The 20468-nt window shown below is 40.7% G+C and overlaps 1 pseudogene; it reads right to left on the bottom strand.

The window, feature by feature from the left end:
• Nucleotides 1–2186: 2186 nt before the first annotated feature.
• Nucleotides 2187–10010, bottom strand: LOC129042676 (myosin regulatory light polypeptide 9-like; annotated as a pseudogene).
• Between the last annotated feature and the right edge of the window lie 10458 nt (nt 10011–20468).

The raw sequence follows: 20468 nt of genomic DNA, 5'->3' as shown, positions 1-20468 counted from the left end.
TGTGAGGTGATATCTCTTTGTGGTTTTAATTAGCATTTCTTTGATGACTAGTAATTTTGAGCATTTTTTCATAAACCTATTGGCCATTCATTGTATGTCTTCTTTTGAGAAATGTCTATTCAGATCCTTTGCCCATTTAAAAAACCAGGTTATTTGTTTTTTCCTGTTGAGTTGTTTGAGTTTCCTATAGTTTGGCTCTGCCAAGTCGTATGTTGAAATATGATCTCCATTGTTGGAGGTGGGGCCTGGTGGGAGGTATTTGGGTCATGAGGGGTCTCTCTTGAATGGCTGGATGCCATTCTCAAGTGACTGAGTTCTCACTCTTAGTTCCCAAGAGAACTGGTTGTTGAAAACAGCCTGGCACCTCCTCCTCCCTCTCTCTTGTTTTCTCTCTCTCTCACTATGTGATCTCTGCACACACAGGCTCCCCTTCCCCTCTGCCATGATTGTAAGCTTCCTGAGCCCTCAGATGCAGATGCCAATGCCATGCTTCCGGTACAGCCTGCAGAACCATGAGCCAAATAAACTTCTTTCCTTTGTAAATTACCCAGCCTCAGGTATTCCTTTATAGCAACACAGAGAGATTAAGACAGCATTCCTTATATTTTGGTTTTTGTTTGTTTGTTTGTTTGTTTTGAGACAAAGGCTCGCTCTGTTGCCCAGGCTGGAGTGTAGTGGCATGATCTTGGCTCACTGCAACCTCCGCCTCCTGGGTTCAAGTGATTCTCCTGCCTCAGCCTCCTGAGTAGCTGGGAATACAGGCATGCACCACCACATCTGGCTAATTTTTGTATTTTTAGTAGAGACGGGGTTTCACTATGTTGGCCAGGTTGTTCTCATACACAATAAATTGTCCCAACACAATTTATTGAAGAGATTTTCCCTTCCCCATTGTGTGTTCTTGGCACCTTTGTGGAAGATCGATTGACCATAAACAGGTGGATTTATTAATATTTCTGGACTCTCTATTCTGTTTCATTGGACTCTGTGTCTATTTTTGTGCTAGTACCATGCTGTATTGATTACTATAGATTTGTACTGTATTTTATTTTATTTATTTTAAAATATATTTTACTGCTCCTTGTGAAGCAAGACTACCCCATAGGCAGCATGCCCAGAACAGCAGCCTGTAGTGTATTTTAAAGTCAGGTAGTATGATGCCTCTAGCTTTGTTCTTTTTGCTCAAGATTGCTTTGGCTATTTGGGGACTTTTGTGGCTTTATATAAATTCTAGGATTTTTTTTCTATTTTTGTGAACAAATGTCACTGGTATTTTGATAGAAATTGCATTGAATCTGTAGATCACTTTGGATAGTATAGACATTTTAACAATATTAATTCTTCCTTTCCATAAACTTGGGATATTTTTCCATTTATTTGTGTCTTCCTCGATTTCTTTCATCAATGTTTTATAATTTTCAGTGTATAAGTCTTTTGCCTCCTTGGTTAAATTTATCCCTGTTTAAATTTTTTGGTAGCTATTGTAAATAGGATTAAATTTTTTTTTAATTTTATCATAAAGTTTAATTATGGTTCAGAAAAAAATGAACAAATAACTTTCTCTGAAAAAATATATTGACTCTGTATAGATCACAGTTATTGGGGGAGAGGGGCTGGTAGGTTTAATTACCCTATTTTCTTTTTCTTTTTTCTTTCTTTTTTTTTTTTTTTGAGACGGAGTCTTGCTCTATCGCCCAGGCTAGAGTGCAGTGGCGCGATCTCAGCTCACTGCAACCCCCGCCTCCAAAGTTCAAGCAGTTCTCCTGCCTCAGCCTCCTGAGTAGCTGGGATTACAGGCCCATGCCACCACACCCGGCTAATTTTTGTATTTTTAGAAGAGATGGGGTTTCACCATGTTGGTCAGGTTGGTCTTGAATTCCTGACCTTGGGATCCACCTGCCTCGGCCTCCCAAAGTGCTGGGATTACAGGCGTGAGCCACTACGCCTGGCTTCTTTTTTTTTTTTTTTGAGATGGAGTCTCGCTCTGTCGCCCAGGCTGGAGTGCAGTGGCACAATTTCAGCTCACTGCAACCTCTACCTCCTGGGTTCAAGCGGTTCTTCTGCCTCAGCCTCCCAGGTAGCTGGGATTACAGGTGTGCACCACCATGCTGGCTAATTTTTGTATTTTTAGTAGAGACCAGGTTTCACCATGTTGGTCAGGCTGGTCTTGAACTCCTGACCTCGTGATGCACCTGCCTTGGCTTCCCAAAGTGCTGGGATTATAGCCATGAGCCACCTCGCCCGGCCAATTACCCTATTTTCTATTCTGAAAATGATATTAATAGAAAGTCCTGCTTCCAGTCTGAGTATAAAGATACATGTGCCCCAAATGGCTGAGAATAAATACAACAGGAAATGCAAAAGCTGTAAAGCTAAGGGCATGCAAGAGAAAATCTCAGAAATACCCAAAGTGGCAACAAGGAATGTTTGGCCGGAACTTGAAGTTATTTCAGTCATCTTTGTCTTTTGCTCCATGTTTTAGGGTGCATGTGAACTCAATGTAATTGAAATTTCCCTTTTTGTCAATAGGATCTTCTCTATACAGCTCATCCACTTCCTCATCCATGAACCCATCCCCCATGGTTGTCAGCAGCTCTCACAGGTAATCTTCCTGAATGGTGCCAGTTGCTCCTTCATCAAAGCAAGCAAAAGCATTTCTGATGACATCTTCAGGATCTGTGCCATTTAACTTCTCACCAAACATGGTGAGGAACACGGTGAAACTGATGGGGCCTGGAGCCTCATTCATCATGGCATCCAGATACCCATCAGCTGGACTCTTCCCAGATGAAGCAAGCATATCCTGCAAATCTTCCTTGTCGATGAAACCATCTCTGTTCTGATCAATCATGCTGAAGGCCTCTTTGAACTCCTGAATCTGTGACTGGTCAAACACAGCAAACACATTGGATGTTGTGTGCTGAGGGCACTTCTTGGTGGTCTTGGTGTTTGCTCTTTTGCTTGACATGATGGTTAAATCCCAGCACATCTACGAGAATCCAAGCACCTCAGCGAGCCCCTCGCTGCTGCTATCTGTAAATAGGATTTTAAAAAATTTCTTTTTCAGATACTTCATTGCACTACATAGAAACTCTACTGATTTTTGTATTTTGAATTTCTATCCTATAATTTTACTGAATTTGTTTATTAATTCTAACAGTTTTCTGGTGAAGGACTTAGGGTTTTCTATACATAAGATCATGTTGTCTGCAGAGACAACTTAAGTTCTTCTGTTCTAATTTGGATGCCTTTTATTTTTTCTCTCACCTAACTGTTCTGGCTAGGACTTCCAGTACTATGTTGGACAGAAATGGTGAGAAATCAGGTATCCTTTTCTTGTTCCTCCACTGAGTGTGATGTTAGCTGTGAGTTTGTCACATATAGCCTTTATTCTATTGGGGTACATTCTTTCTATATCTAATTTGTTGAGAGTTTATATTATGAAAGAATGTTGAATTTTGTCCAATGTTTTTTCTTCATCTATTGTGATAATCATATGATTTTTGTCCTTAATTATTTAAATATGATGTATCACATTTGTTGATTTGTGTATGTTGAACCATTCCTGCATCCCTGGGATAAATCCCATTTGATTATAGTGAATGATTCTTATGATTTACTGTTGAGCTTGGTTTGCTAGTATTTTATTGAGGATTTTTGCATCTATGTTTATCAGGAACATTGGCCTATAATTTTCTTTCCTGATAGTGTCCTTGTCTGGCTTTGGTATCAGGGTAATGCTGGCCTTGCAAAATGAGTTTGAAGTATTTCTTCAATTTTTTGAAAGAAGTTGAGAAACATTAAGTATTAGTTCTTTAAATTTCTTCTTTATATGAAATTGAGTTTGTTTTTTGAAGAGATTAATAAAATTGACAAACTTTTAACTAGACTAAGAAAAAAAGAGAAAGACTCTCTCTTTAAAGAAGAATTTCTCTAAATAAATAAAAGAGGGGATGTTACAACTGATACCAAGAAATACCAAGGATCATAAGAGATTACTCTGAACAAATTATATGCCAACAATTGGATAAGCTAGAAGAAATGGATAAATTCCTCAACACATATAACCTACCAAGACTGAATCATGAAGAAACAAAACATATGGCCGGGTGCAGTGGCTCATGCCTGTAATCCCAGCATTTTGGGAGGCCGAGGTGAGTGGATCACTTGAGGTCAGGAGTTCAAGACCAGCCTGACCAACATGGTAAAAGCCCATCTCATCTAAAAATACAAAATTAGCCGGTGTGGTGGAGCATGCCCGTAATCCCAGCTACTCAGGAGGCTGAGGCAGGAGAATTGCTTGAACCTGGGAGGCGGAGGTTGCAGTGAGCTGAGATCCTGCCACTGCACTCCAGCCTGGGCAACAAGAGTGAAACTCCGTCTCAAAAAAAAAAAAAAAAAAAAGAGAGAGAGAGTATATGAACAGATCAATAACCAGTAAAGAGATTGAAATGATAATAAAAAAAGTCTCTCATCAAATGAAAGTCCAGGATCTGATAGCTTCATTATTGAGTTCTATAAATCACTTACTCTTACCATTTGATATTTTCCTTTAAATTGACTCCCTTTTAAGCATTATAACTATTTTATAAGAAAACTGTGTATCATTTGATAACTGGGCAATCTGTTTCACCTGCTATACATAGATGAAAAATAAAAATAAAAGTAAGGAGAATAAAATGTAATTAAGTTCGAGGTAGATAAAATTGTCTGCTGATGATGCTCAGCCTGAAACTTGTCTCATTAAAAAGAAGTGCTCAGAAAAATGTCATTAAGTTGAAACTTTCTCCTTGACAAAAGGATTGAAAGAGAATTGAAACAGGGTGACTTTTCTATTATATGTGAGTCATATAATAAATTCTGGAATAATTAATTCTGTTATTAATGAATACATTCTGCATTCACATAGCACCTATAATTACCTCAGGAACCATGGTGTTCTACATAACATACTCTGTAAAATACCATGCTGCAGGCACAATTGGAGAACTGCTGGTTTTATGGATATTTTTGCAATGGCTGTCTAATCAGAATGATTAAAGATCAAAATACATTAAGGATAGAATTCTGGCATTAAAAAATCTGTATAAAATGGGGAAGAAAAGAAAAAGACAACTTTCTTTTGATATGCCCCCCAAAATCTACCAAGACCTTCTTTTACTGAGTTTAAAGCTCTTTACAAATTACTAAGTAATCAAGTCTGATGCTGATTACAAACCAATACACATTGTTTCAGTGCTCTCTTCAAGCAGAAGAAGCAAAAACACTGAGTGCAATTAAAAAGGTGACAAGAAAGAGATGGAAGACCCTATTGTTACTCGCAGCTAAGTCAAATACAATTAACCTATGTTTTCTAAGGCAAAAATTTTTTTTCAGGCAAAGTTTTTCTTGTCAGAAATCCCTCAATGGTTGAACCAGTGGTACAGGACAAATCATGAAGGGGCACGAAACTGATGTGTGCTTCCTCAAGCATTGCTCTATAATGAGAAAACATTTGCTGGAACAAGACTTATACTCTCCATAAAATGCAGACTTGGCATTCATTCCATTTCTTTTTTGGAGGCTAAAAATGTCTTTGTCTACTGGTGCTGGTTAAAAGTTGTCTAATCAACATCATCATCATGCTCTGTCCCTCCTGAGAAAGCCAGCTGGGATCTCTGGTTCTATCAAGGAGCAAGTTTTAATACAGCCACTTTCAACATATTGGCTGGGAAATCTCCCCTGCTGGGAAGTAAAAAGCTTTAATTTTGTGAATCATCAAAGCTTTTTCTTATACATGGCGTAGAATAACCTTTCCTTTTCAGAAAGTCTAATCCAATAGCCTCCCAGACCTCAGGATGTCACCAAATGGCATGTGCGTGCAAGAAGAACAAAGGAGGAAGCCATTCAAAGCCCAGCTGCATATTGCATAACACCTTGAATTAGAAAATCCACGACCCACAAAACACTTACCTACTTTGTGGGGTTTAAATAAAGCAGAGTGCTGCTCCTCTTTAAAGAACTGCTTTACAGTTATCTTCCTGTCAGAATTCCAATTATTCTATGACTCAGTGGGTAAGTGTTTAGCTTTTCGAAAACTTTTTTTGGGGTAAGAATGTGAACAAGTTTTTATAAGTTTGTAAAGGAAAAGTTATGTAATAATGCTCAGATGCATCAAATACATTTTATTTCATTATTTGAAATACAATATTTTCTTAATGTTTTAAGAATTGGATTTTATCTATAAAATTGATGAACATTTTCTTTGGTACATCTGAAAAACATAGTTATTCCCTCCTATCTAGGAATTAACTGATATTTGTGACAGGGTTGGGAGTATTCAATATGCACCTCTCTCAGACCTTGAGACTAAGGTTTCCATATAAGAAGAGTAAGGCTGAAAATTTTTATGTACCAGGGATTCATTTTTCCTAATTTTTACAAAACCAGTGCATGGGCACTTTTTGTTTCCTCTGTACAAAAGACTAGCTGCTGCTCACTTTCTCCACTTCCATTTAGCTCTAGGGACACGGCTAGATGATACTTCTCAACTCTCCTTGCAGATAAGCATGGCTCTGTGGCTCATTCTGGCTGAGGGAACATGCACAGAAGTGATGCGCCCACCTTCAGCCTGGCCCATAGAAACCTCTCCCTTGCAGTCTTCTTGTCCACAGTCCACTCGCTGAGTGGCAAAGGATCCAGACAAAGAAGTAGAGGCTCTAAAAGGGTACTCAAGTCACAAAATGAACCATCACATGCCAATCATAAATATCCACAATGTTGAACTTTGAGTGAGAGATAAATTTTTTACTGTGTGTGCAGCACACCAACATGGCACATGTATACATATGTAACAAACCTGCACATTGTGCACATGTACCCTAAAACTTAAAGTGTAATAACAATAAAATTTAAAAAAATTTTTATTGTGTTAGATCACTGATATGTTAGAGTGCTATTGTTTTTGTTTTAAACTAGCTCTTAATATAATCACCCGATGTCCTTGCTTCTTTCTTTTGGCCTCCCTCTGCTCTCCTTTTTCTTGCTCCTATTATTTTTCCTTATCATATAATTAGGTGTTTCTGATTTAATAACCAAATCAAAATATCCTTAGTGGATTTAGGATTAAACCCTCGACGATGTTGAAATAATAAGCAGACTCAATTGATTTAATTAGGAGAAAAGGTTTCACCAATTCGACTTCTTAAAAAGTTTACAAGCTAAATATTTGAGATAACTTTTATTAAACAATGCTTGAGTGGATGAGCATTTATCTAGTTTACAGATCACATAAGAATCATGGTAATTGGGACAAACATGGTGATCTCAGCACGAATGACCCAGCAGATGTGTACAAGACAAGCCTCTGCTGATAAGGAGGAAAACTAATGTGCATGAACTTGGAAAGAGAGACTTGGAAATTCAGCCAACTATCTTTATTTGAATGGCTCTGCGGCTTCTGGTGGGCACACAAAGACATTGAAACACAGGGTCAAACATCTGTAAGAGCAGGCCAGAATGAGTGTTAGTACTGCAAATAACTGGGTGAAGCTTCCAAAATCATTAAAGTTTCAAAAAAGCTTTTCACAAAAAATCTAAAACTAAAATTCCAGTCTGATTTTGCATAAGCTGCTTTCTTTCAGACTCCATTTAGTGGTTAACTCACCCTCTTCTCTCCTCCACGTAGGTGGTTCTCAAACTGGGCTCAGTTAAACCTGTTCAGAGGCTGTCTCAAGAAGTGGGCTCCAGGCAATTCACTGTGGATTTAACCAGAAAAGCTTCATTTTGAGCTGTTTTGCAAACTGGGTTTTAGCATAAGCGTTTATTTTGTGTGTGAGTGGAAAGTTTCCTTGGCTTTAAAGGGCTACAAACCATTGCTTTATGTATTACCTGGACATCACATCTACTGTCAGAGGTTTAGTCTCACAAATACCCAGTAATGTCCAAATCTGAATCTATGGCACATCTCTTTTCTGAGCACCCCCCTCATAGTCCCACTCACATTTCACATCTCCGCTTACTGGATGTCTCATAGACACCTCGTCACAATATTCCTGAAATAGAACGTATTATCCTGCCTACTCTTCTTCCTTAATTAATGACATCACCATTCACCCGATTACTCAACATAAAACTCTGAATCATTCTGACCCCCTTTCCTCTCTCTCTCTATATCCAATCTGTCATTAGGTTCTGTTTTGTAAAGTGTCCTAAATATTCTTTAAATATGTCCTTTCTCTCCACCCTCACTGCCACTGCCTTGGCATAGGCCCTTGTCATCATCCTTCATCTGGATCATTAAAATAGTCTCCAGATGGTTCTCATATCACTCTGCTTTGTGGCTGCCTTGAGGGTTTATATAAAATACAGTAGAACGCATAACAGTTAACATTTATGTTTAGCTTTGTAGTCAACCGATGCTTTCATGTACATTGTCGTATTTAAGTCTCACAACATTTCAACAAAAAGACATTGTTATTATTCTTAATTCAGAACAGGAAAATGATGCCTAAGAAAATTACCTTGAACAAGGAGTCTCATCAAGTCATAGGACTGTGATTTGAACCCAGATCCAAAGACTCTAAAGTTTACTCTGATGACATTAAGCTATACCTCCAAACAGGCATCACCATGCCTAAAAGAGAAAGTGCAGAACTTTTAGTCTGAGAAAGCCTCTTTATAGTCATGCCCCACAGAGCATATTTAGTAGTTAATAATAGAGTTCTAGAGTTAGAACTCACATTATAGTGTGAAAACTTAGAGAAATTATATAAACTCTCTAATCTGCAGTTTCTTAGTTTCTTAATCTGTGAAGTGTGGCTAATAATAGAGTTTATCCTACAAGGTTGTTGTGGGGCTTAAATAAGGTCGTGAGTGTGAAGCCCTTCACACTTGGCCTGTCCCGGAGAAAGTGCCCAATGAATGTTGGTTGTTGGTACCGATTTACCAGCCTCATCCTGCACCATTTCCATTCCGTCTTCCACCCTTCAAACAGACCAGACCATATTCTCTGCTACTTCTTCTTTGAAGCCTCAAAAATTCAGGTTGATGACTCCCCGACCACTTTATACCACCCTACAGTTAGATACTTGGTCGGAGAGTATAGCCTTTAAGTCAGCAGTGGATTGTTTCCTGGGGTTGGTCAATAGGGCCTTGAGAAAGTCCCCCACACAACAGAATGTTCTTCCCACAAGCTCTCGCTGGCCTCCTGCTTTAGGCTTCCCATCTCCTTGCTCTGCCTCTCCCCCATCCCCTGCCATTTCTGACTTCAGATGTGTCCCCTAGGCTTGCTCTGGCTCCACTTTCCAGCCAGCTGCCTGGCCCCAGCGTCGTGGCAGCTATCTGACCTCAGCTCCACACCAGTGCTGTGCTTCTGGCCAAGGCTTTGGCATCTTGGTCCTACTGTCTCTGGCATCTGACCTCAGTCTGTCCTGTTTCTAGCTTTCCTGGAGCTGACAACTCCCAGGGACTGATCAACAATGGTTCAGATGGGATGATCATAGCTCTTATCATACTGTTTCGTGTTATTTCTTTGTCTTTCTCGTCCATTAGGCTAAACTCTTCCAGGACAGAAAGACCTTGTCTTTGATCTTAGTAGATCCTTCATAGCATCAGGTTTAGCATAAGTGAGTGCTTGTTGATTGAATAGACTATTCTTTCTCCACATAGAGGCATCTGATAGCACAATCTTCTGAAACTGCTGTTGTACAACCACATTCAGACTAATGGGAGGTACACACAACTGTGGTCATATGTGAAGTTTTTTTCCCCATCAGAATAATATTAAAAAAAATCACCCCTAAAATAGTCTTAAAAAATTATTTTCCTGCTGGGCGCAGTGGCTCACACCTGTAATCCTAGCACTTTGGGAGGCCAAGGCGGGCGGATCACCTGAGGTCGGGAGTTCACGATCAGCCTGGCTAACATGGTGAAACCCCGTCTCTACTAAACTTACAAAATTAGCTGGGCGTGGTGGCGCATGCCTGTAATCCCAGCTACTGGGGAGGCTGAGGCAGGAGAATCACTTGAACCTGGGAGGCGGAGGTTGCAGTGAGCCGCAATCATGCCACTACACTCCATCCTGGGAAATGGAGTGAGACTCTGTCTCCAAAAAAAAAAAAAAAAAAAAAATTATTTTCCATTATGTGCTGACAAGTTTCTATAAATTCGACTATGTTATCAATTGTCCTCATTAATTTAGTTTCATTCTATACATTTTCTTTGTTAACCCGTTGCTTTTCATCAAGCACTTTGTTGATATTGATCCCTTCCTTCTGTACACAGAGGCCTTGAAAGGAGTTTTATCTTTGTGTTTTCTTGCTGCACCTTGTTGAGTAACTTTTTCCAAGTACAGTACATGCTACATAATATTGTTTAAATTGAAATACACAGACATTTTTGCAGCTACAAAATAACCCCATTTTGTGTTTGATTAAACTATCACAGCTTTCATTAAGATACATTTTTCTTTAACCACTGGGCCTTTTATTTATTTATTTATTTATTTATTTATTTATTTATTTATTTTTTGAGATGGAGTCTCATCCTGTCGCCAGGCTGGAGTGCAGTGGCATAATCTCGGCTCACTGTGACTTCTGCCTGCTGGGTTCAAGTGATTTTCTTGCCTCAGCCTCCTGAGTAGTTGAGATTACAGGCGTGCACCACCACGCCCAGCAAATTTTTGTATTTTTAGTAGAGACGGGGTTTCACCATGTTGGCCAGGATGGTCTTGATCTCTTGACCTCATAATCTGCCTGCCTTGGCCTCCGAAAGTTCTGGGATTACAGGCATGTGCCACCACACCCGACATATTTTTATTTTTTTATTTTTATTTTATTATTATTTTTCTGAGACAGAGTTTCGCTCTTTTTGCCCACGCTGGAGTGCAATGGCCTGATCTTGGCTCACCGCAATCTCCGCCTCTCAGGTTCAAGCAATTCTCCTGCCTCAGCCTCCTGAGTAGCTAGGATTACAAGCATGCGCCACCACGCCTGGCTAATTTTGCATTTTTTAGTAGAGACAGGGTTTCTCCATGTTGGCTAGGCTGGTCTCAAACTCCCGACCTCAGGTGATCCGCCCGCCTTGGCCTCCCAAAGTGCTGGGATTACAGGAATGAGCTACTGCGCCCGGTCTTATCTTTTTAAATCTGTAAAACAGTAAGGTTGCTTAGATGAGCACTTTCTTTTCAACTCCACTGCCTGTAGTGTGTGGTTGTGAGATGTGACTAAAAACTCTGGTGTCTTCTTGTCTCAGGTGATCTCAGAATTAATAGAGGAAATTTTAAAATTCTATTGGTTTACTAAAAAGAAAAATGTACTTTGAAATTATTACTTTTTAAAAGAAATAAGCTTTACAAAAATGCAAATTAATGCAACAATGAGATACCACTTTTTAATCTATTACCTAAAAACATATGGGTTAGGGAAATGCACATTAATGAAATGAGATACCACAAATTGCCTACCAAAAATATGATTATCCCTGGTGTTGGGAGGCATTATTGTACACCACTGGTGAGAATGTAATTTGGTGCAATTTTCATGGAAGACAATTTGACAGTCTGTATTCACCAGACTTAAAAACGCATATAACAGCTGGGCGCGGTGGGTCATGCCTATAATCCCAGCACTTTGGGAGGCTGAGGTGGGCAGATCACTTGAGGTCAGGAGTCCGAGACAAGCCTGGCCAATATGGTGAAACCCTGTCTCTACTAAAAATACAAAAATTAGCCGGAAATCGCTGGAACCCAGGAGACAGAGGTTGTAGTGAATCAAGATCGTGCCATTGCACTCCAGCCTGGGTAACAGAGTGAAAGTCTGTCTCAAAAAAAAGAAAAAAAAGAAAAAAAGTATATAACCACCCATCTGACAATGGGTTAATAACCAGAATATACAAGGATCTTAAACAACTCTATAGGAAAAAAATAGAATAATCTGATCAAAATATGGACAAAATATTTGAATAGACATTTCTCAAAAGAAGACATACAAATGGCAAACAGGCATATGAAAAGCTGCTCAAGGTTGGGCACATGCCTGTAATCCCAGCACTTTGGGAGGCCGAGGTGGGTGGATCACCTGAGGTTGGGAGTTGGAGACCAGCCTGACCAACATGGAGAAACCCTGTCTCTACTAAAAATACAAAAAAATTTAGCTGGACATGGTAGCACATGCCTGTAATCCCCGCTACTCGGGAGGCTGAGGCAGGAGAATCATTTGAACACAGGAGGCAGAGGTTGCAGTGAGCTGGGATCGTGCCAGTGTACTCCAGCCTGAGCAACAAGAACAAAATTCCATCTCACAAATAAAATAAATAAACAAATAGAAAAGCTGCTCAATATCATTGACCATTAGAGAAATGCAAATCAAAACTACAATGAGATGTCATCATTGATAGCAATGAGATATCACCTAAAATGGCTTTTATCCAAAAGATAGGCAGTAACAAATGCTGGTGAGGATGTGGAGAAAAGGGGTCCCTGTACACTCTTAGTGGAAGTGTAAATTTGTACAACTACTATGAAGAACAATTTGGAAGTTCCTCAAAAAACTAAAAGTTGAGCTACCATTATGATCCAGCAATCCTACTGCTGGGTATATACTCAAAAGAAAGAATATCAGTATATTGGTGAGATAGCTGCACTTCTATGTTTGTTGCAGCACTGTTAACAATAGCTAAGATTTGGAAGCAAACTAAGTGTCCACTGACAGATGAATGGATAAAGAAAATGTAGTACATATACACAATGGAGTACTAATCAGCCATAAAAAAGAATGAGACCCAGTCATTTGCAACAACATGGATGGAACTGAAGATCATTATGTTAAATGAAATAAGCCAGGCACAGAAAGACAAACATCACATGTTCTCACTTATTTGTGGGATCTAAAAATCAGAACAATTAAACTCATGGACTAGAGAGTAGCAGGATTGTTACCAGAGGCTGGGAAGGGGAGTGGGGTCTGGAAGGGAGTTGGGGATGGTTAATAGGTGCAAATAAATAGAAAGAATGAATAAGACCTACTATTAGATAGCGCAGTAGGGTGACTGTAGTCAATAACAGCTTAATTGTACATTTTAAAATAACTTAGAGTATAATTGGGTTGTTTGTAACTCAAGGGATAAATGCTTGGGGGATGGATACCCCATTCTCCACGATGTGCTTATTTCACATTGCATGCCTGTGTCAAAACATCTCATGTACTCCATAAACATATACACCTAGTGTGTACACACAAAATTTAAAAAATAAAAAGTAAAATCGTTCTCATTAAAACAAAATAAATAAATAAAAATGCATATAACCTTTAAGCCAGAACTTACTCTTTTAGAATGTTCTAAAACTATCATTGAAAATAGATGCAAAACTTTAGCTAAATGGTGGTTCGCAGCATTTTGATTAGAAAAGAAAACCTCTTTGAATGCTTGCAAACGGAATGAAATACCATTTCCCAAACAAGCAAGGACAGATATTTGAGCCTACTGCTCTGTAAAAATTGTGTGGCTGGACACACAATAGAGAAGAAACATATAATCACTCCTCTCTGAGGCTGAACCATTGGCGGGAGGGAGGTAAAGGCCACTTTTATTTATCCCTTCCCCAGCTCCATTTCAGGACAAACCAGAGGAAATTGAGCATCTTGCAAGCTGAGCAGTAAAAAGCTAGAAGGTAGAAAAGGAAGAAAGGAGGCCAGGTCAGACCTACTCCCAGACCCCATCTGAGGGGGCGGGTTCCAGAACACCAAGAAGACTGGGGGCAAGGAAAGCTCTCTTGTGCCACCTTGTAACCCCCACGTGTGTATGCATCAAACAGAAAGGCTCCCTTCTGCTCATAGGCTGTACTGATGGTTAGGATTTATTTTAAAGTTTATGACAGAAAATAATTTAAAGGTCCAACAATGGAAGATGGATAGAAAAAAATGTTTATAGAAGATTTTACTAACATGAAATTATATTTATAATATATAGATGAGTAAAAAAAGCAGGTTACAAAAAATTTATGCAAAGTTATCTCATTTCTGTAAAAAACAATACATACACACATATATATGTACAGCCACAAACAGAAAAAAATATGGAATGGTGATATGGTTTCAATCTGTGTCACTACCCAAATCTTATGTAGAACTGTAGTCCCCAGTGTGGGAAGTGAGGCCTGGTGTGGGAGGTGATTGGATCATGGGGGTGATTTCTCATGAATCATTTAGCACCATCCTCTTGGTGCTGTGCTTGTGACAGTGGGTGAGTTTTCATGAGATCTGGTTGTTTTTAAAAGAGTGTACCACTTTCTTCTTCCCTCTTGCTCCTACTCTGGCCACCTGCTTCCTCTTTCCCTTCCACTGTGATTGTAAGTTTCCTAAGGCCTCCTTGGAAGCCAAGCAGATGCCAACATCATGCTTTCTGTACAGCCTGCAGAACCATGAGCCAATTAAACCTCTTTTCTTTATAAATTACCCAGTCTCAGGTATTTATTTATAGCAGTGTGAGAACAGACTAATACTAATAGTATACTTTGAGGTGTTAACAGAATTCTAGGTACCAGGGCTAGATTCAGTAGCTAATAAGACAGACAAGACCCCTACTCATGGTGCTTTTATTCTCATAGGGAAATACATAACATAAACAATAAGCTAATAAATAAACATATAATATGTGATACATATTGTTGTCAGTTCTGGGGATACAACTTTGTGAGCACACTAGGCAGTTATGGTCCCTGTCCTAACAAGTTTTCTTGTCTGCCTTCTGTGTCTGCTATGAATAGGGAAGTGAGGAGGCTGTAGGGACCTAGGAAAGGGACATGGTCATGACCTGTCCCTGACCTGGTCATGAGGGATCCGGGAAGTCTTCCCCAGGAGGGAAGTCCAGGCTAACAGCTAAAAGATTAGTAAGGAGTAAGGCAGTTGCAATAAGAGAGAGCTTTCCAGAGAGAGACCAGGGCAGGTTTTCAGACCTCAAGGAGAGAGGGAAGGAAGGAGGGCAGACAGATACATGGACTGGCTGAATGACCAACTGCTTTATTACAGGAATTCATTCTGGTATCTGTGGCACTTAGGGTTTGAGCATGGATGGAGCAATGAGGAGTAAAGAAGCCCGGGAAGTAGGTCATGAAGCCATGTTAAAGAGGGCTTGGGCTTGACCTTGAGTGATCTCTCAAAGGTCATCACGAGTAGTTCAAGGGCTCAGTAAATGAACTTAGCCCTAGTGTGTACTTCTTTAGGGAGGAACCGTTTTTTAAATAATAGTATCTTTAAAACCCATTTGTGAAGAATATTTAATTACAGGGAGATATGCTTATGCTGTGGTGCTTAAAAGAGCAGGCTATAAAACAATGTGTATAGTACACATGGTAACTCCCTTTATGGAAAAAAGTATAAATATGTTATATGTTATTTATAATGCAAAGAAAAATGTCTTAGGGAAATATGCTAAAACCAAATGTAATCTGTGGTTACCTCTAATGATGGAATTATAGGTAGTTTTTGTTTTCTTTTATGTTTTCTGTGGTTTTCAAAATTTCTACAATGAAATGAATATGTACTCTTTTTATAATCAGAAAAAAATATTTAAGTGTGCTTTAGGGACAGAGAGCAATGCCCTAAGGGTTATACATCACCAAGTGTCCTTGCCTATAGGCAATTATTCAGGGGAAAAAAATAGGCTCAACATTGAAGTCTGTCCAGGCATGGTAGCACATGCCTGTAGTCCCAGCTACTTGGGAGGCTGAGGTGGGAGGATCGCTTGATCCTGGGAGGTCAAGGCTGCAGTGAGCTGTGATTGTACCACTGCACTCGATCCTGGGCATGGGCAACAGAGTGAGACCCTATTTCAAACAAATCAAAACAAATAACAAAAAACACTGAAGTCTGGATGGGGTTCCAGGACTCAACATTTTTTACTTACATGAGATTTTACTCGCATTTTTCTGGAACAGTTTGAATTGTAGTGTGAACTGCACTAAAGGAAGTGCTATTTTTTGACAGCATGACATAAATTTCTCTATTGGCAGATAGGTTTCACCAGTACAATCAATATGTATGCACATATTTTTGCATGCCTAAGCATGTCATTTGTATATGCTTTAAACTTTTAAGTCCTGTTTCTAAGAATTCTGTGCCACATTCGTCATACTTGACAAGCCAGGTGAGCCACCTAAATTAGATCATTTCTCCATTAAACTATTCTCAGCCTAGCTGTGGCTGTCCTGAGGAGACTTTAGTGCTAGCTCTCCACTGAGGGGCTTGCCAGTGACCTTGGACCTACCACAAAACTGCTTTGGGCTCCAATTTTCTGAACCACAAATGAGCGAGGTAAGCTATGATTGTTAAGGTCGCCTAAATTCTATGATTTTGGGACTTCTTTCCCATCGTAAAACTTGACAACATCCTAAAAACAGAGTGAAGACCCAACCCTCTTTGAATACTAATAATTTTCATTTCATTTGCTGACTAAAGAAAAAGCATCAGGCTTTTTTTTTTTTTTTTTTTTTTTTTTTAAGATGGAGTCTCGCTCTGTTGCTAGGCTGGAGTGCAGTGGCGTGATCTCGGTTCACTGTAACCTCCGACTCCAGGGTTCAAGCAATTCTCCTGCCTCAGCCTCCTGAGTAGCTGGGACTACAGGCGGGCGCCGCCACGCCCGGCTAATTTTTGTATTTTTAGTAGAGATGGGGTTTCACCGTGTTGCCCAGGCCGGTCTCGAACTCCTGAGCTCAGGCAATCCACCCGCCTCGGCCTACCAAAGTGCTGGGATCACAGGCATGAGCCACCACGCTCAGCCAACCATCAGGCTTTTAAAGAATTAAAGCTAGCTTTATTTAGAAGTCTTCCTGAGGACTATGGACCAAGGTCTAGAGCCTGGGAGCAGTCTCGGCTCTGGCACAGTTTTTCATCTCACTGCTTATATACAGGTGATGGGGGTTCAGTACATGCAAAATTACATCAAACTTCCTCAGAAGTTACATTAAAGCAGAATCACATCAAGGTTTGGGTGTAAGAGTACATCTGGTTAAAAATTACGGAGGCATAATCAGTAACTCCATCTGACATTATCTTATGTGTAGGACAAGGCAAGGACCAGGTCATTTATCTTTTAAGGAGTATAGTGACTCAGGCAAGAGACGTGGGGGGCCTATGTGCTCTCTCCTGTTTTGTCTTCAAAGCATCTTTCCAGAGAGCTGCGCGTCCCACAGAGTCAGTGACTTTTTGAAATTGTGTTGCCAGGAAGAAATGAACAAATACGGCTTCTTATGTTTGCTACTTTGTCTCACATATTTTACAAGTTTTACAGAAATTGATCAAGTGCTATTTTAATATATGTAATTTTTAAAATTTTTTATTTATTTATTTTTTGAGACAGTTTTGCTCTGTCGCCCAGGCTGGAGTGCAGTGGCACCATCTTGGCTCACTGCAACCTCTGCCTCCCAGGTGCAAGCGATTCGCCTGCCTCAGCCTCCCAAGTAGCTGGGATTACAGGTGCATGCCACCACACCCAGCTTAATTTTTGTACTTTTAGTTGAGACAAGGTTTCACCACATTGGCCAGGCTGGTCTCAAACTCTCGATCTCAAGTGATCCGCCTGCCTTGGCCTCCCAAAATGCTGGGATTACAGGCGTAAGCCACCCTGCCTGGCCCAATTGCTATTCTATAAAGAAATGTCTGAAGTTGCTTTCACATTCTGGAAGGTGGAAGAAACAAGTCTGCTCTTTTGCTTGAAAAATACCTAGAGGGGTCTTTTGATTATAGAAGGTGATCTCTCCAAGGCATATTCTGGAAAGAGGAGCTTCTGGCAGATAACGAATTGTTCTGTAGGTAAAGTAGAGAGATGGTGGAGTTGCAATGCTAAAATGAGGGGTGGTTGTATCAATGGAAGTGGCTTAAGCTCTTTCCTGTAGCCTCCATGGGAACCCCTACCCAATCCAAGTAGCATACAATCTAAGTGATAACAGCGTGCTTCAAAGCAAAGCAGACTTTGAGATAAGACCTCTAGCCCCAGTTTCCAATCAGGCTGTTCTCGCTGAGCTCCTCCTTCTGTATAGAGAGGTTTTGAGTCACTGCTGGTGAAGGAGAAAGGTACAGGAACCCTGGGGACTCCAAGAAGATGATACAGAGGAATGAGGGTAGAGAGGAAAGTTGGCCCTAGGAGCACAGCAGCAGGCCAGGGCCTAAAAGGAAAGACAGTAATGTAAATTTCCTGTGCTGGAGAGTTGGCTGAAGGACTTGGAGGATGGCAAGACCTGAGGTCCAGCTTGAAGTTGTTTTCCAAGCAGTGCCCCTCTCCATTACCCCCGACTTTCAGCAAAGGTTAAAACATGCAGTTGTCTAATGTTAATGGTGCTTTGGAAAATGAAGGAAAAGTGCTTTGGAAAATGAAGGGAAGGTGAAGTGGTAGAAGAACAATAGCTGCAGGGCAAGATGAGAAACAGGAATTCAGCAGAACCATTCAGAGGGGGAGGTGACTTGACGAACAGAAGCCACCATGCCTTTCGCACACTCAGTTCCTCTGCTGTGATGTCCACCACACACACAGGCACACAAGCACAAACACACACACACACACACATGCACACACACACAAGCAAATGCATGCACTCATGCACACCTTCCCAGGAATCCTCAGAAACCTGGAAGGAGGCAGGGCTTCTCATAATATTTGGGTTGGGGACTAGATACTCACCATTTCATTTGGATATTACACAACAGGGTATTCTCAAAAGGTTGGAAGATTGGCGAATGGCTTTCATTTGAATGCAAATGACAGAAAAAAATAGTCCTGTTATATTAGTAATATTAAACCATCGTCAGCTGTTATTTTTCTTTAAAAGAGAGTCAAAATGTCCATTGTAATAGAAATCCTTTGCCCGATTGTTGGCAAAATTTTCAACAAGTTCCATGTCTGTTTTAATCTCTTGCTTCATCAGCTGAGCTAAATGCACACCTTCTACTCACATGTGCTTGTTAACCTGGCCATTCTTTCATTCTCCAGGCCCCCTGTCTTCCCTGGGCCTTTTCTAAGATAACTTTCACTTAAGGGGACTCAAAGAAAGGCCTGGTCCACTCACATGGGTTGTCTCCTCTTACTTGTCATAGTGATTTTAAAACTGGAAATGATTTTAGTGCTGGGTGCTTTCTATGCTCCCCATGTGGTGTGTGTGAAAGTGGGAGCACCGAACACGTGAGTGTAACAGGAGTGAATATACCAGATGTGCTGTGGGTCTCAAGGACCTGGCTTCATCTGGATTTACTCTGTTAGTGTCCGTGATCATCACAAGCTGAGGAAGGTCCAGACCCTCACTGTACTGTCACTTCTAAAATCAAAGTACGAGATCATGAAATGATTCTGCGAAGGCAGAACTTTCTTTGATTATTCATGGAAATACGTGGGCAAATGCCTTTTGCGTATGATGATTATAACAAGAATTCCTGCCAGCGAGAGCTTTGCCTGTGTTAGGAAAATACCATCCTGCCTGAGGTAAAAGCTGAGTCTACAGAAGCTGGGCTTGGCTTGTTATATTACAAGAAGCTCCTGGGTGAACCCAGAGGGAGGGTCTAAGTGTGGATAAAATAACACTCAGTGTGCTTTTTCCTATTATCTTACAACAATCAACACACAAGATTTCTGTGATCAAATGTGTAGGAGTTTCTCCCCACCACCAAACAAGCAATCAGTTCTGCAGCGGACACCAGCCTGGTGCCCCAATTCAATTTTGACACTATCTATCTGGAGATAGTGTCAGATCCCACAGGTTGAGGGCTCAGTCCCCAAGATCACCCCCGCTCCCAGATGCCAGTCACATGTCAGGGCCTCCAGAAGTTTTGACAGATCGGCTTCAATTTGGGGTTGCTACAACCACTCTTTGGGTTGGGTTAATTTGCTAGAGTAGCTCACAGAACTCAGGGAAACACATTGACCAGTTTGTTATAAAGGATATTACAAAGGATACAGATGGAGAGATGGGTAGGGTGAGGCATGGGGGGAAGGGTGCAGGGCTTCCACAGGCACTCCACCCTCCAGGAATCTCATGTGCTCAGCCATTCGGAAGCTCCACAAATGCTGTCCTCTTGGGCCTTTTATGGAGATGTCCTTGGATAGGCATGATTGACAACCATGTAGAAATGTGTTTGGACAAAAGGATATGATCTAATGCTAACAGACTGAGTGGGAAGACCCAGCAAGGCCTGTCTGTCCAGGTTCTCCTTGGCTTCTCGGTGCAGTGCTCCTTCCTCCAGGTTATGGGGCAGGACCCCTTCTGAAATGGGGGTCTTATGGCTACAATCAGACAAGGTAGCTCAGGGAATTTATGGTCAGCTCCAAGACGGAAAAGTAGGGGAAGATTCCTGTCTTGGGGAAAGAAAGAAGAGTGGGGGAAGGTCAGAGAAAGATTCTATTTTCTGAGGCCTGATTCTGAGGCCTAAAGTGCCCCCCAAGATTATAACAAAAGACTGTAACAAGGGCTATGGGAGTTATGAGCCAGGAACTGGCTCACCCACTAT

This window comes from Pongo pygmaeus, chromosome 7, assembly GCF_028885625.2.
Source record: "Pongo pygmaeus isolate AG05252 chromosome 7, NHGRI_mPonPyg2-v2.0_pri, whole genome shotgun sequence".
In the NCBI taxonomy this organism is placed as follows: Eukaryota; Metazoa; Chordata; class Mammalia; order Primates; family Hominidae; genus Pongo; species Pongo pygmaeus.
The sequence above is the reverse complement of the archived record's forward strand: the minus strand, read 5'-3'. Positions and strand labels throughout refer to the sequence as shown.